Raw genomic sequence first — 12,660 nt, forward strand, 5'->3', positions numbered from 1 at the left:
TCCGTTGTATGAACTTTGATTTAGACTCTCAGCTCTCAGCAAGGAACTAGTATGCTCTGTGTCTGGGGAGGGTTTGGCCTCTGACCTTCGCATCACATATTCCCTGTCAGTTACCCAGCCAGCCTTGGATGCTTCCAGTCCCTGGTCTCATTTCCCAGGATTTCAACATGGATGAAATTAGGCATCGGCAGTCTGGGATGGAGGGGGAAGTGATCGGGGAGAGGCTCTTGATCCAGTGGGCAGAAGTGAGCCATTAGATGGAATGGAGGTTTCCTTCAGTCTCCTGAAGTTACCTTCCCTAATATACATGCCATAGCCTTAGGTTCTTCCTGCTCTGAACTCTGACTGTACGTGGTGTCTGCTGCTATTTTGGTTCCATATTCCTACTTCTTACCCCTCCAGCAGGTGCCTGTCTTTCCAGGCAGCGTCCTGTCTTAAACACTTTTTTGTTTTTTGAGATGGGGTCTTGCTCTTTTCACCCAGGCTGGAATGCAATGGTACAATCTCAGCTCACTGCAACCTCTGCTTCCCAGGTTCGAGCGATTCTCCTGCCTCAGCCTCCCAAGTAGCTGGGATTACAGGTGTCCCCCACCATGCCTGGCTAATTTTTTAATATTTTTAGTAGAGACAGGGTTTCACCATGTTGGCCAGGTTGGTCTCGAACTCCTCATCTCAGGTGATCTGCCCGCCTCAGCCTCCCAAAGTGCTGGGATTACAGGTGTGAGCCACCACACCTTGCCTATCTTAAACATTTTATGTGTGTGTGTGTGTGTATACATATATATATATGTATACGTGTGTGTGTGTGTGTATATATATAACTTTTTTTTTTTTGAGATGGAGTCTCGCTCTTGTTGTCCAGGCTGGAGTACAGTGGTGCGATTTCAGCTCACTGCAGCCTCCGCCTCTTGGGTTCAAGCTATTCTCCTGCCTCAGCCTCCCCAGTGGCTGGGATTACAGGTGCCCACCACCATGCCTGGCTAATTTTTGTATTTTTAGTAGAGACGGGGTTTTGCCATGTTGGCCAGGCTGGTCTCGAACTCCTGACCTCAAGTGATCCACCCACCTCGGCTTCCCAAAGTGCTGGGATTACAGGTGTGAGCCACCGCACCCGGCCCCTGTCCTAAACATGTTTATCCACTTATTGATTGATGGGCATTTGAGCTGATTTCATATGTTTTCAGTTCCACATGGGCACTCAGAGGGTGATTGCAGATGCTGGTGAGTATTTGATCCATTAATGGTTATTTCTGTGTCAGGCAAATTGAGCACAGGTTTCTAGCCTGGCTTCTCATTTTTATGTGGCTTTCCACTTTTCAAGGAAAGCAAAATATTGTTGCTACAACAGAATTTTAAAGGAAGCTGCAAATGCATAGCAAAGCATTGCTTGGTGGACAGGGCCACAGTTACTTCCTAGGCACGGATTTGCCTTTTGTATTCCACAAGACTCCTTTGGCAAATGATAATGTGCTTTGTGGTCTTTCATTGCTTTCTGAAGCCTTAGGTTTAGTATCTACCATATGAGCACTTCTCAACACCACAGTTGACAGCTCTTTGAAGATGCTGTTGGCTACAAGTAACAGACTACTCAGTACAAGAAAACTTCAACAATCATAGGTTTATCATTGCACCAGCAGGAAGTTCCGAGGTTGAGTAATTCATTAGTTCAGTGACATCACTGAGGACCCAGGCCCTTTTCATCTTCCTCTCTACCCACATTCAGTGTGTGGCCAGATGTTCCCCTCATCGTTTCAAGCTGGCTGCAGCAGCTCCAGGCACTGTGCTCTCGCATGACAATGTCAAGAGGCGGGAAGACCCCTGATGGTCAGGAGCTATGCTGTCTTGTGTCTCTTCCAAAGAGTGAGGAAACTGTCTCCAGAAGGCCCAGCTGATTTTCTCTTCTGTTTCATTGGCCAAGGGTATGTAACAGGACCATGCCTAATCCAATTATTTAAACAAAAGTAAGGAAACAAGGGAAGAAGAACAGCAGTTTTGAAAGCAACCAACAATGCTGGCCATAAAACTTCAGATTCAGTTTCTCCAAGTGTGGTCTGACAAGCATCTCTTTCAGAATCAGGCTGGGTGTGATGGCTCACGCCTCTAATCCCAGCACTTTGGGAGGCCAAGGCAGGTGGATCACTTGAGGTCACGCTTCTAATCCCAGCACTTTGGGACGCCGAGGCGGGCGGATCACTTGAGGTCAGGAGTTCGAGACCAGTCTGGCCAATATGGTGAAACCCCGTCTCTACTAAAAATACAAAAATTAGCTGGGCGTGGTGTCAGGTGCCTGTAATCCCAGCTATTTGGGAGGCTGAGAAAGGAGAATCGCTTGAACCTGGGAGGCGGAAGTCGCAGTGAGCCCAGATTGCACTGCTGCACTCCAGCCTGGATGAGAGAGTGAGAAGATTCTGTCTCAAACAAACAAAATAATAATAATATGTTTTAAAAAAAGAATTATTTAAAATATGCTTTCTAGAATGCACATTTCTTTAAATATATATATGTATTTCAATAGGTTTTTGGGGAACAGGTGGTGTTTGGTTATATGCATACATTCTTTAGTGGTGATTTCTGAGATTTTGGTGCACCTGCCACCTAAGCAGTGTGCACTGTACCCAGTGTGTAGTCTTATATCCCTCACCTCCCTCCCACCCTTTCCCCCAAGACCCCAAAGTCCATTATATAATTCTTATGCCTTTGCATCCACATAGCTTAACTCTTACTTATGAATGGGAACATACAACGTTTGGTTTTTCATTTCTGAGTTACTTCACTTAGAATAATGGCCTCCAATTCCATCCACATTGCTGCAAATGCCATTATTTTATTCCTTTTTATGGCTGAGTAGTATTCCATGTTCACTCACTCACTCTATCTATCTATCTATCTATCTATCTATCTATCATATTCTATTTCTTTATTTTTTTTTGAGATGGAGTTGCACTCTTGTCGCCCAGGGTGGAGTGCAATGGTGCGATCTCGGTTCACTGCAACTTTGGCCTCCCGGGTTCAAGTGATTCTCCTACCTCAGACTCCTGAATAGCTGGGATTACAGGCACGCGCCACCACGCCCGGTAATTTTTTGTATTTTTAGTAGAGACGGGATTTCACCACATTGGCCAGGATGGTCTCAATCTCTTGACCTCGTGATCTGCCCACCTTGGCCTCCCAAAGTGCTGGGATTACAGGCGTGAGCCACCACATTGGTCTTCTTTTTTTTTTTTTTTTTTTTTTTTTTCCCTCAAGATGGAGTCTCGCTCTGTCGTCAGGCTGGAGTGCAATGGTGTGATCCCGGCTCACTGAAACCTCTGCCTTGTGCGTTCAAGTGATTCTCCTACCTCAGCCTCCTGAGTGGCTGGGATTACAGGCACGTGCCGCCACGGCCAGCTAATTTTTTGTATTTTTAGTAGAGATAGGGTTTCACCATGTTGGCCAGGCTGTTCTCAAACTCCTGACCTCATGATTCACCCGCCTCGGCCTCCCAAAGTGCTGGGATTACAGGCATGAGCCATGGCGCCCAGCCCACATTTTCTTAATCCACTCACAGATTGATGGGCATTTGAGCTGGTTTCATATTTTTTCAGTTGCAAATTGTGCTGCTGTAAACATGGCATGTACAAGTATCTTTTTTCATGTAATGACTTCTTTTCCTCTGGGTAGACAGCCAGGAGTGGGACTGCCGGATCAAATGGTAGATCTACTTTTAATTTTTTAAGGAGTCTCTACACTGTTTTCTGTAGTGGTTGTACTGGTTTACATTAAAAGTGTTCCCTTTTCATCACATCCACACAAGCATCTATTATTTTAATTTTTTGAGAGCACATTCTTGCAGGAGTGAGGTGGTATGGCATTGTGGTTTTGATTTACATTTCCCTGATAAAATGCACATTTCTGAGCCCCTTTCCTGATGTGCTGAATCAGAATGCCTGGGAGCCAGGCCCAAAAATTTGCATTTTAACATTGACCCACTGAGTCTTATTGGCACTGAGTTTAGCCCCACAGCCTGGGGTTCGTGGTTGTCTCCTATTGATATTTTCATGTTATGGATGTCCCTTCAGAATGCTAGTCCTGTTGAGCAGAGGCTGGGGGCCCAAGAAGAATGAAGACTCAGACTTCCGAAATTCCCTTTCCAGGTCTTGCCTTTAGAGATTCAGACAGAAATATTAACTGATGCAATGATGCTATCTGGCATTTGCTTCAAAACAATCTGGGTAGCAGAGGGAAAGTGGGATTGTGGATAAAATGGAATTAGCCATAATTTGATCATGTTGGATCTGGGTGTTATATATAGGGTGCATTATCCAGTTCTTTCCACTTAAGTTTTTTAAAGTCTGCATTCTGGAGGCTTGCTCTGTCGCTATGCTGCCTTTGACTCTGGGTAAGTCCATCTCCTTCTTTGGATTTCAGCATAAGTTCTCTATAAAATTAGTGTTTTCACATTTTCATTTTTTCCCCTTCCCTCCTGGTGAACCTCTTCTCCAAATAAAATCTTATGTGGAACTTAAAGATATGACAAAAGTGAAACAGCTCTCTTTGCAGGTGCTATGGATGTTTTTAAGATAACTCCAGAAACCCTAGGACTCTGGAGAAGAGAGTTTAGCAGCCACTGTACTAGAGCCTTGCTGTAAACACATATACAGACCACCCTGATGCAGAACCATAGCCTGGTACTCAGACTAAAAGAATCCTTGGGAAGTAAAGATTCAGCCATGGATGCAATTTCTGAGGCACGTGTTGCTGCCTGCAAGTCAGTCTTCAGTAGATTCCAGGTATCCCAAGACAGAGAGCACAAGCCTGCATCTTCCCTCCTCTGTATTGCATTGCTACCCTGACTTGGAGCAGGAGGAGATGGCAGTGCACATTTACTGTAGTTCTAGGTTCACTGTCCAGGCAGGATTTCTGGTCGTGACTAGGAACAGAGCTGCGTGGGTTGGCCGAGAGTTTCTGATGTGGATGTATTTCTGTTGTGTGGCAGGATTTGAGGCTCAGTCCTGTATGATATTAGGAGCCCTTGACTTCATCTTCTGATGAGTTCGTCCTACATGGGACCATGGCTGTGTCCGAATGCTGGCTGCTCAAGACCATTGCACTGCCTGAGCTCGGTCATTCCTCAGAGAGGTGCTGAGGTCAGCCTTCCTCAACCAGAGTGGTTCTCCTGCAGCGAATAACCTTAGACTCTGGAGATGTTAATGAAATCCAAGCTATCTTCTTAAATCCTTCAGCTGGGCGTGGTGGCTCACGCCTGTAATCCCAGCACTTTGAGAGGCCAAGATGGGTGGATCATGAGGTCAGGAGATTGAGACCATCCTGGCTAACACGGTGAAACCCCGTCTCTACTAAAAATACAAAAAAATTGGCTGGGCGTGGTGGCTTACACCTGTAGTCTCAGCTACTCAGGAGGCTGAGGCAGGAGAATGGCGTGAACCTGGGAGGTGGAGCTTGCAGTGAGCCAAGATCGCGCCACTGCACTCCAGCCTGGGGGACAGAGTGAGACTCCGTCTCAACAACAACAACAACAACAAATCCTTCAAAGAAGGGATTAAGTCACAGTAATAACCAGGTACCTACTGCATTAGTTTCCTGTGACTGCCATAATAAATTACCACAAAACTAGTAATTTTGGCTTAAGAGAACACAAATTTATTTTACTAGAAGTTCTGTAGGTGAAACGTCTAACATGGGTCTCACTGAGCTAAAATCAAGGTTTCAGTAGTGCTGTGTTCCTTTCTGGAAGCCCTCAAGGAAAAATCCACTTTCTTTCTTTTTCCACCTTCTAGAAGCCGCTCACATTCCCTGGCTCATGGTACCTTCCTCTGTCTTCAAAGTCAGCATCTTCTAATCTCTCGCTCACTCTGCTTCCACAGCCACGTCTCTTTCTCTGACTCTCTTCTTCCTCCTCCTTCCAATTAAAGGACTTTCATGATGACATTGGGTCCACCTGGATACTCCAGGATAGCCGTCCTAGTTTGAAGTCAGGTGACTTCAGCATCTTTAATTCCATCTACGACCTTCATTCCTCTTTGTCATGTAACTTAACATATTCACAACTCCAGGGATGAAGATGTGGCCATCTTGCGGGGGCCTTCCTTTTGCCAACCACACAGACCTACCAGTAGGTTTTGAAACAGAGTGGCACCTTCCTCTGTCCTGAAGGATATGCATCTGTCAACTGGAGGGGCTGTTTCACATGAACGGGATGGCACCTCAAATTCATCTTGGCTCTTTGCTCAGTTGGGGTGCTGAAGCTTATATGGTGGTGAGCAGTGTATGTTTCTACCATAAATGGATATGACCTACATTTAGGTCCTTTTAGAACTACATTTTAGAACCTTTTGTTTTTGTTTTTGTTTTTTTGTTTGTTTGAGATGGAGTCTCACTTTGTTGCCAGGCTGGAGTGCGGTGGTGCAATCTCAGCTCATTGCAACCTCTGACTCCCTGGTTCAAGCCATTCTCCTGCCTCAGCCTCCTGAGTAGCTGGGATTATGGGCACATGCCACCATGCCCAGTTAATTTTTTTTTTTTGTATTTTTAGTAGAGACGGGGTTTCACCATGTTGGCCAGGATGGCCTCAATCTCCTGACCTCGTGATCTGCCTGCCTCGGCCTCCCAAAGTGCTAGGATTATAAGGCACAAGAACCTTGAAGACTGGGCATTCCCATTCTCTCTTCACTAACAGCAGATGGTATCCATTTAAACTAGCCTATTTGGGTCTCAGTTATCATACTTGTAAAATGGACACATTAATACGATACCAGGAAATCCGTGATAAGGATGTGAACAAGGAATCTATTTAAATTTTCATCAGAAATGTGACTCTTAGAAGCACTGCGTTATTTAAAAAAACAGTATTTTCGCAGAAGGCAGTAAAAGTCTATTTCTTTATTCTACAGAGAATCCTCATTAGGGGCTCGTAAGATCTGTTTCTTTAAGATGAGGAAAGGAAGTGCTGAGTAATTTCTGAGTCTCTTGCCCTTTGGTCCCTGAGTATATAATCTCAGGGACAGCAGTGCTTTCTGTGACACTAAACTTAAAATTGAAAGCCTGGTATCTATATAAGCTTTTCATGATTGGGGCCTAGCTGCAGAAATTTCTAGAGAAAAGGTGATATGCCATGGTATTGGCAGGTAAGCACCACTTCTCATGGGTGTGAGGTCCATGTTAGTGAAGGAGTTGGGCCCTTAAAGGAAAACAAACCTCACATGCCAATAGATACAAAATTCCTAGAAATATGGAAGCAGGAATTGGTCTGGATTTAGCCTCTGCCGACTTCAGACTGTGCAACAGCCAAACAGAACGCACGTCAACAAGTTTTGCAAACTCTAGCACAGCCCGAGCTTTCTGTGGTTAAGCACTACTAATCCTACACAGGTGAAGAAAAAAGGGCCGGAATTTGGCCTCAGGAACAAGCGAGGCACCATTTCACCCCCAGCTTCTTTCTGAGGCTCCCGGGTAGCCTCAGGCGGGCAATGGCCCCGCAGAGGAAGCACGGGCTGCCTGGCCTGTACTTGACCTTCCCAGTCCGTTCTCACGCCACAGCCTTCCCGGCGTTGCCATGCGTAGTGGAAGGCTGTGGACAAACTAAGAACAGTAACAAGTTGTCATGACTCAGAGACTCCTGGAAGTCTGCAGCGCCTCCAGGAGCAGCGGCCGGGCTGCGCGTCCGTCGGTCCGTGCGTCTCTCGCCTGCCGCTCTGCGGCCGCGGGCCCCTCGGTGCGTCTGGGCGCGCCCGGCCCCGCGCATTCCTGGCCGGGGAGGAGAGCGCGGCGGGCGCCCTGCGCGAGCAGCTGGCCGAACGCTGGCCCGGCTCGGAGCGCCCAGGGCTGGGGGAGGAGCCTGGCCCGGCCGCCGCCGCTCGCCCAGTCATTGGCCTTTTGTGCTGCAACTTTTCCCGAGCCTTTTGGGGAGCCACGCCGGCCCTGCGCTGTTGTCCCGGGAAACTTTGCGTCCCAGGGCCGCACCGGGTCGTGGTGACCCCACGCGCCGCGCCGCCACCGGGCTCGGAAAACCCAGCGCCCCCGGGCTGTTTGGCAGTTGCGTCTCCGAACGAAGGCGGCTCCGTGTGGGCCATCCCCTATCTCCCCGGGCGGGTAAGTGCCGGGGCCACGGGCGGGCGGCCGGGGTCAGGAGAAGACGGGCGCCCGAAGGACCTTGGCCCCCAGACAAAGGCGTACTGGAAGTGGCCAAAGCTCATTTCGGCTTTCCTCGGCGGGGACTGGCCGAGGGTGGAAAAGTGGCTAACTACACATTCGGTCCCCTGCTGGCAGAGGAGTGTGGCTGCGGGGAAACCGCGGGCCCCAGAGTGTCTGCCCGGGAGCCTGGTTCCCTTGAGTGGAAGCGCGGGGGTCAAAGCCCGTGGTTCGGGGCGCGTGCCCGTGGCTGGGATTCCCGCTCGCGCTTGGGGTCCCCGAGCGTGGTTGTGGTTGGCGCCCGTGACCGAGCTCCCCGCCAGGGTTGGGGTCCCGCCCTTGGGCGGCCTCCACGCCTTCCCACCAGGCTCTTTCCCAGCGTGTGTGGTCCCACTGGGTCGCGCGGGGCATCCCCGGCGGGTCACGACGGCGCGTGGAATAGCCATAAAACTCTGCCCTGGATTTCCTCCGAGTTTGGGACTTTTAAATTCTCGAATAGTTACGTCAGCAGGGCCGAGCGCACTTCGGAGGTCGGGCGCAGCACGTGACCCGCCCGAGCGTCCCCTCCGCGTCCTTGGCTCCCGCCGCAGAGTGCGCCTCTACCTCGGGGTGTCCTGGAAATCCAGTCTCGGGGCACTGGGATTTGCTACCCAGGCTCCGAGCGCCGAATGCACCACGCTGTGGCCAGGTGTCCTCTTCAGTCCTGGTCTTTTCTTAAAATGGCTTCATTATCATCACTGTTAACTGTTGTTGCTATCTTCAGACTCTGTCGAATGCTAGGACAGGAGAATGTGATAGCGGGTTGAAATACGGCTGAAATAGACATTGTGGAGGGGAAATGGAAGTGGGGCCTAAGGAGGGGTGGCTGGAGAGGGTCGGGGGCCCTCGTGTCACAGGACGTGGTACACTGAGGATCCTAGGGCAGTTTCCTGTGCTATGCCGGAGGAAGGTGCGGCTCTGTTACCAGGCAGAGAACTCTCCCCGTTCTTATTTCTCTGATTTCCTATTGAGGCCACATTTCAAAAGCCGTTTCCATGATATCTGGAAACGACTTTTTTTCTGGGACTGTGACCTGAGGCAGTGTTTCGTCTGTGGTTTCCATTCTTTCAGATGCACGTGCAGATGAACAGTTGAATCTTCAGCAGTGTTTTTAAGGTTGACAGTTGATGGAACTTGGAGGAAGGGTTTTGTTGAGAATCGCACAGTGAGTTCCCACCCGGAGCAGCTGGCTTTCCGTTCTGAGGCCAGGAGGGAGGGCCTCCTGAGAATGGGGCCAGTTGAGCCAGGCGGGTGAGTGGATTCCCACGGGGCTCCTTCTCACAGGCTCTGCCTGGGACTCATTCTTTGGGAAGGGAATCGGAGCAGCAAATAGGCCAGCAGCCACCCTCCTTGTGCAAATGCCACAGCAACTCAGAGTCACTAGTCTCTCATCAAAAGTTACATCCCGAGCCTCAGAAGTGTGATCATGGAATATGACCTGCTTGCATTACAGTTATTCATATACCGGTGTTATGGAATTACCTTATGGAAATCTTGAGGTCAAATGCTACACCGTCTGTGGAACCTAGATAGAATTAGCCCCTTGTCTGTCCGTTCCAGCCATCCTCTTTTCTCTCTTAAAAAAATAATGTTCAAGAAACGTGCTTGAACATTTAAAATATTTTAGCAAGAAGGAAAGTTAAAGATCATGGTTTCGTTTTACAGATGCGAAAAGGGAGACTCAGAGAAGCCCAGGGCCTTGGCCAGGGCCACACATCAAGGTAGGACTCCAACCCCAGGCCCCAGACACTTGACCTGGTGTTCTCTGCACCAAGTCCTGCAGCCTCATCGGTTTTATTAGGCTTTGTATCCTGGTTATTTGTGTTTGATGCTTCTATGGAGACAGACACTGCTTGAGGAAGGATATGTCTGGTTCACAATGCCATGCCACAAGAGTAACACGGAGCCCGGGAGGTAGATAGTGGTTGAATTGAACAAGACACAGCCCCCACCTTCAAGGAGGTAGGCAGGTAGGGGTATGTGTGTGTGTGTGTGTGTGTGTGTGAGAGAGAGAGAGAGAGAGAGAGAGAAAGAGATACCTGAGCATGCACATCTTGGGCAGGCTTTGTGGTGAGGGATAATGTCCCAGGAGCGGATGTCTGGAAATGTGGGAGGATATTTTTGGTTGTCCCAGTGACTAGGGAGGGAACTGCTATTAAGAGGGTATTTTTGGTTGTCCCAGTGACTGGGGAGGATGCTATTGGCGTCTAGTGGGGGAGGGCTAGAGTCACTCTCATATGAGAGTCCTGCATAGCTGAGAATTGCCTCACCCCAATGCCAATAGCATTCTGATAGAGGATGCTGCCAGGGTTTGAGGAATCATGAGGGACAGTTCTAATTGGGAGGATGAAAGAAAGGGTCTCTGGGCTTGCCCAGTTCTGGGCTGTAAGTGTAGAGGAGGCTGGGAGAGAATGAGGGCTTGATAGAGTGCACCTGTGTGTGTGTATGTGCATATGTGTACATGTATGTGTGGGTGTATTTCCAGGACTTGGTTCCACAGCCAAAAGCAAACCATTCTTGGATTTACTGTAGTTGGGGTTTAGCAGGCCCTTGCAACTTTTGCACAGATGATCAGGAGATGGTTTAGGAAACTGGCGATAAAATCAGTAACTAGTGCTGGCTAGAGGAGCACAGAGATGGCTGCAGGGCTGGGTGCCCTCATGACCAAGGTCTATGAAATCTGTCTTGGTGGCTAGCTGGGTTTTTTTTTTTTTCTGCCTCTACCCTATTGAGGTCACAGTCCTTGGTTCATGACCCCAATAATCATTTTCACAGCAACTCCCTGTGGTGACAGAACATCCTGAGGATTATGAAATCATTCAGGAGAAATGGGAGGCATGAGAAGGAAGACCCAGGAAAACCAAAGTTTGCAGAGCAATGCATCTGAAAACAGAGGAGCAAGTGAAATTCTCCAGGGAACGTAGAGCAGACCATCCTCTGTCATGGAGGTGTCATTTCAGATGTGTTGAGTATCAGCTCTGTCCCCCTCCCTCTGTCCATTATCCACAGTATTATAGAGTTTCAGTCTGTCACTTTGCAAGTGTATTCACGGCTGCTAATTGACAGAAAGCAAAGTCCCCAAGACTTTATTTTCCTTAGGTTGGGGAAGGGCAGTATAGAGAAAGCCCAGAATTTAGAGACAAAGGTCCTATATTAGAGTTCCTGCCATACTCCTTACCAGCTGTGTGACCTTAAGCAAGTCGTGATGTTGTGAACTGTCTGAGTCACCTTCCTTCTTGTAGACAGTGGGGCCAGTTATCCCTGCCCACCTGGCTCTCAAAGCTGGAGAGGACAGTGATGTCATGCACATGAAAATACTTGATAACCAAGCTGTAAAGAGCTGTGCAATGGAAAGTCAGTGGTGTTCATATTTTTCATCTGGTTATGATTAAAAGTACTGATACAGGGGAGCTTGATTTCCTAACACCTGCTGTAGCCTGTGTGCATTAGTGTAGGTTTTAAATGCAAACCAGGAGACATACTATGAAATGCAGTTCTTCCTTATTTAGAAGCTGTGTATTGACTCTGCCATTCACGAGCTGGTTATCTGGGCTTCATTTTTGTTCATCTCCATTGCTTTGCCACCGTCCTTTTTTTTTTTTTTTGAGACAGTCTCGCTGCATGAGTGAGTGAGTGAGTGGAAAGCCCTTCACACAACACCTGGCAAACAGAAGTGCTCACAATGTGAGTGGCCCTTATGACTGCTGTTATCATTAATACTTTCATTATAATGATTTAAATTTGTTGCAGTATTTCATATATATTCAAATTTTGCCACTAGCAACAAAATCAGCATGCTTGCGACATTAGCTGAAGTCCCTCAAATCTCAGGGCCACAGTTTCTCCTCTGCTCCTGGGAGAGGTCAACCTCTCTGGTCTTAGAAATCTTTTTTTTTTTTTTCTTTGAGACAGAGTCTGGCTCTGTCACCAGGCTGGAGTGCAGTGGCGTGATCTTGGCTCACTGCAACCTCTGCCTCCCGGGTTCAAGTGATTCTCCTGCTTCAGCTCCACGAGCAGCTGGGACTACAGGTGTGCACCACCATGCCTGGCTAATTTTTTGTATTTTTAGTGGAGATCAGGATTTGCCATGTTTCCCAGGTTGGTCTTGAACCCCTGGTTTCAAGTGATCCGCCCATCTCGACCTCCCAAAATGCTGGGATTTCAGGTGTGAGCCACCGCACCCAGCTGCCACCTTCCCTTTTAATTGTTCATTTATATTTTGCCTAGAAAATAAGTCCAAACACACGAATATGGAGCTCTTGTTAGGTCTGCTCACAGACAGTAACTCTGGGGAGAAAGAAATGGAAAGAGAAAGCAGCTGCCCCATTGGCTCATCTCAGGTTATTTACGGTCCCACTAATTCTTCTCATTCTGTGGTTGTGTCCAGCTCGGCCCTCTGAGGTCCAGGACCTGTTCTGGTGTCCGCATCATTTAGAATAGAAGGCTCCTGGCTAGCATTCTTACACTGAAGCTCCTTGAGGGCATGGGGGTTGA

General features: G+C 48.4%; 1 protein-coding gene across 46 annotated transcripts in view; it reads left to right on the forward strand.

Moving 5' to 3' along the window:
* The window catches only part of TACC2 (transforming acidic coiled-coil containing protein 2), a 264,869-nt gene that overhangs the window by 115,206 nt on the left and 137,003 nt on the right, over nt 1–12,660 (forward strand). The window contains exon 1 of one of the 46 annotated variants that reach the window (XM_077947708.1): nt 7,586–8,088. The exons of 43 other annotated variants lie outside the window; for them this stretch is intronic. The gene's annotated coding sequence lies outside the window, so the exon portion shown is untranslated. Of the gene's footprint in view, nt 1–7,585; nt 8,089–12,660 lie in introns of those variants that run through there. 2 more of the 46 variants (XM_077947709.1, XM_077947710.1) reach the window with 2 other exon arrangements.

The sequence above is a fragment of the Macaca mulatta genome, chromosome 9 (genome assembly GCF_049350105.2).
Source record: "Macaca mulatta isolate MMU2019108-1 chromosome 9, T2T-MMU8v2.0, whole genome shotgun sequence".
NCBI lineage: Eukaryota > Metazoa > Chordata > Mammalia > Primates > Cercopithecidae > Macaca > Macaca mulatta.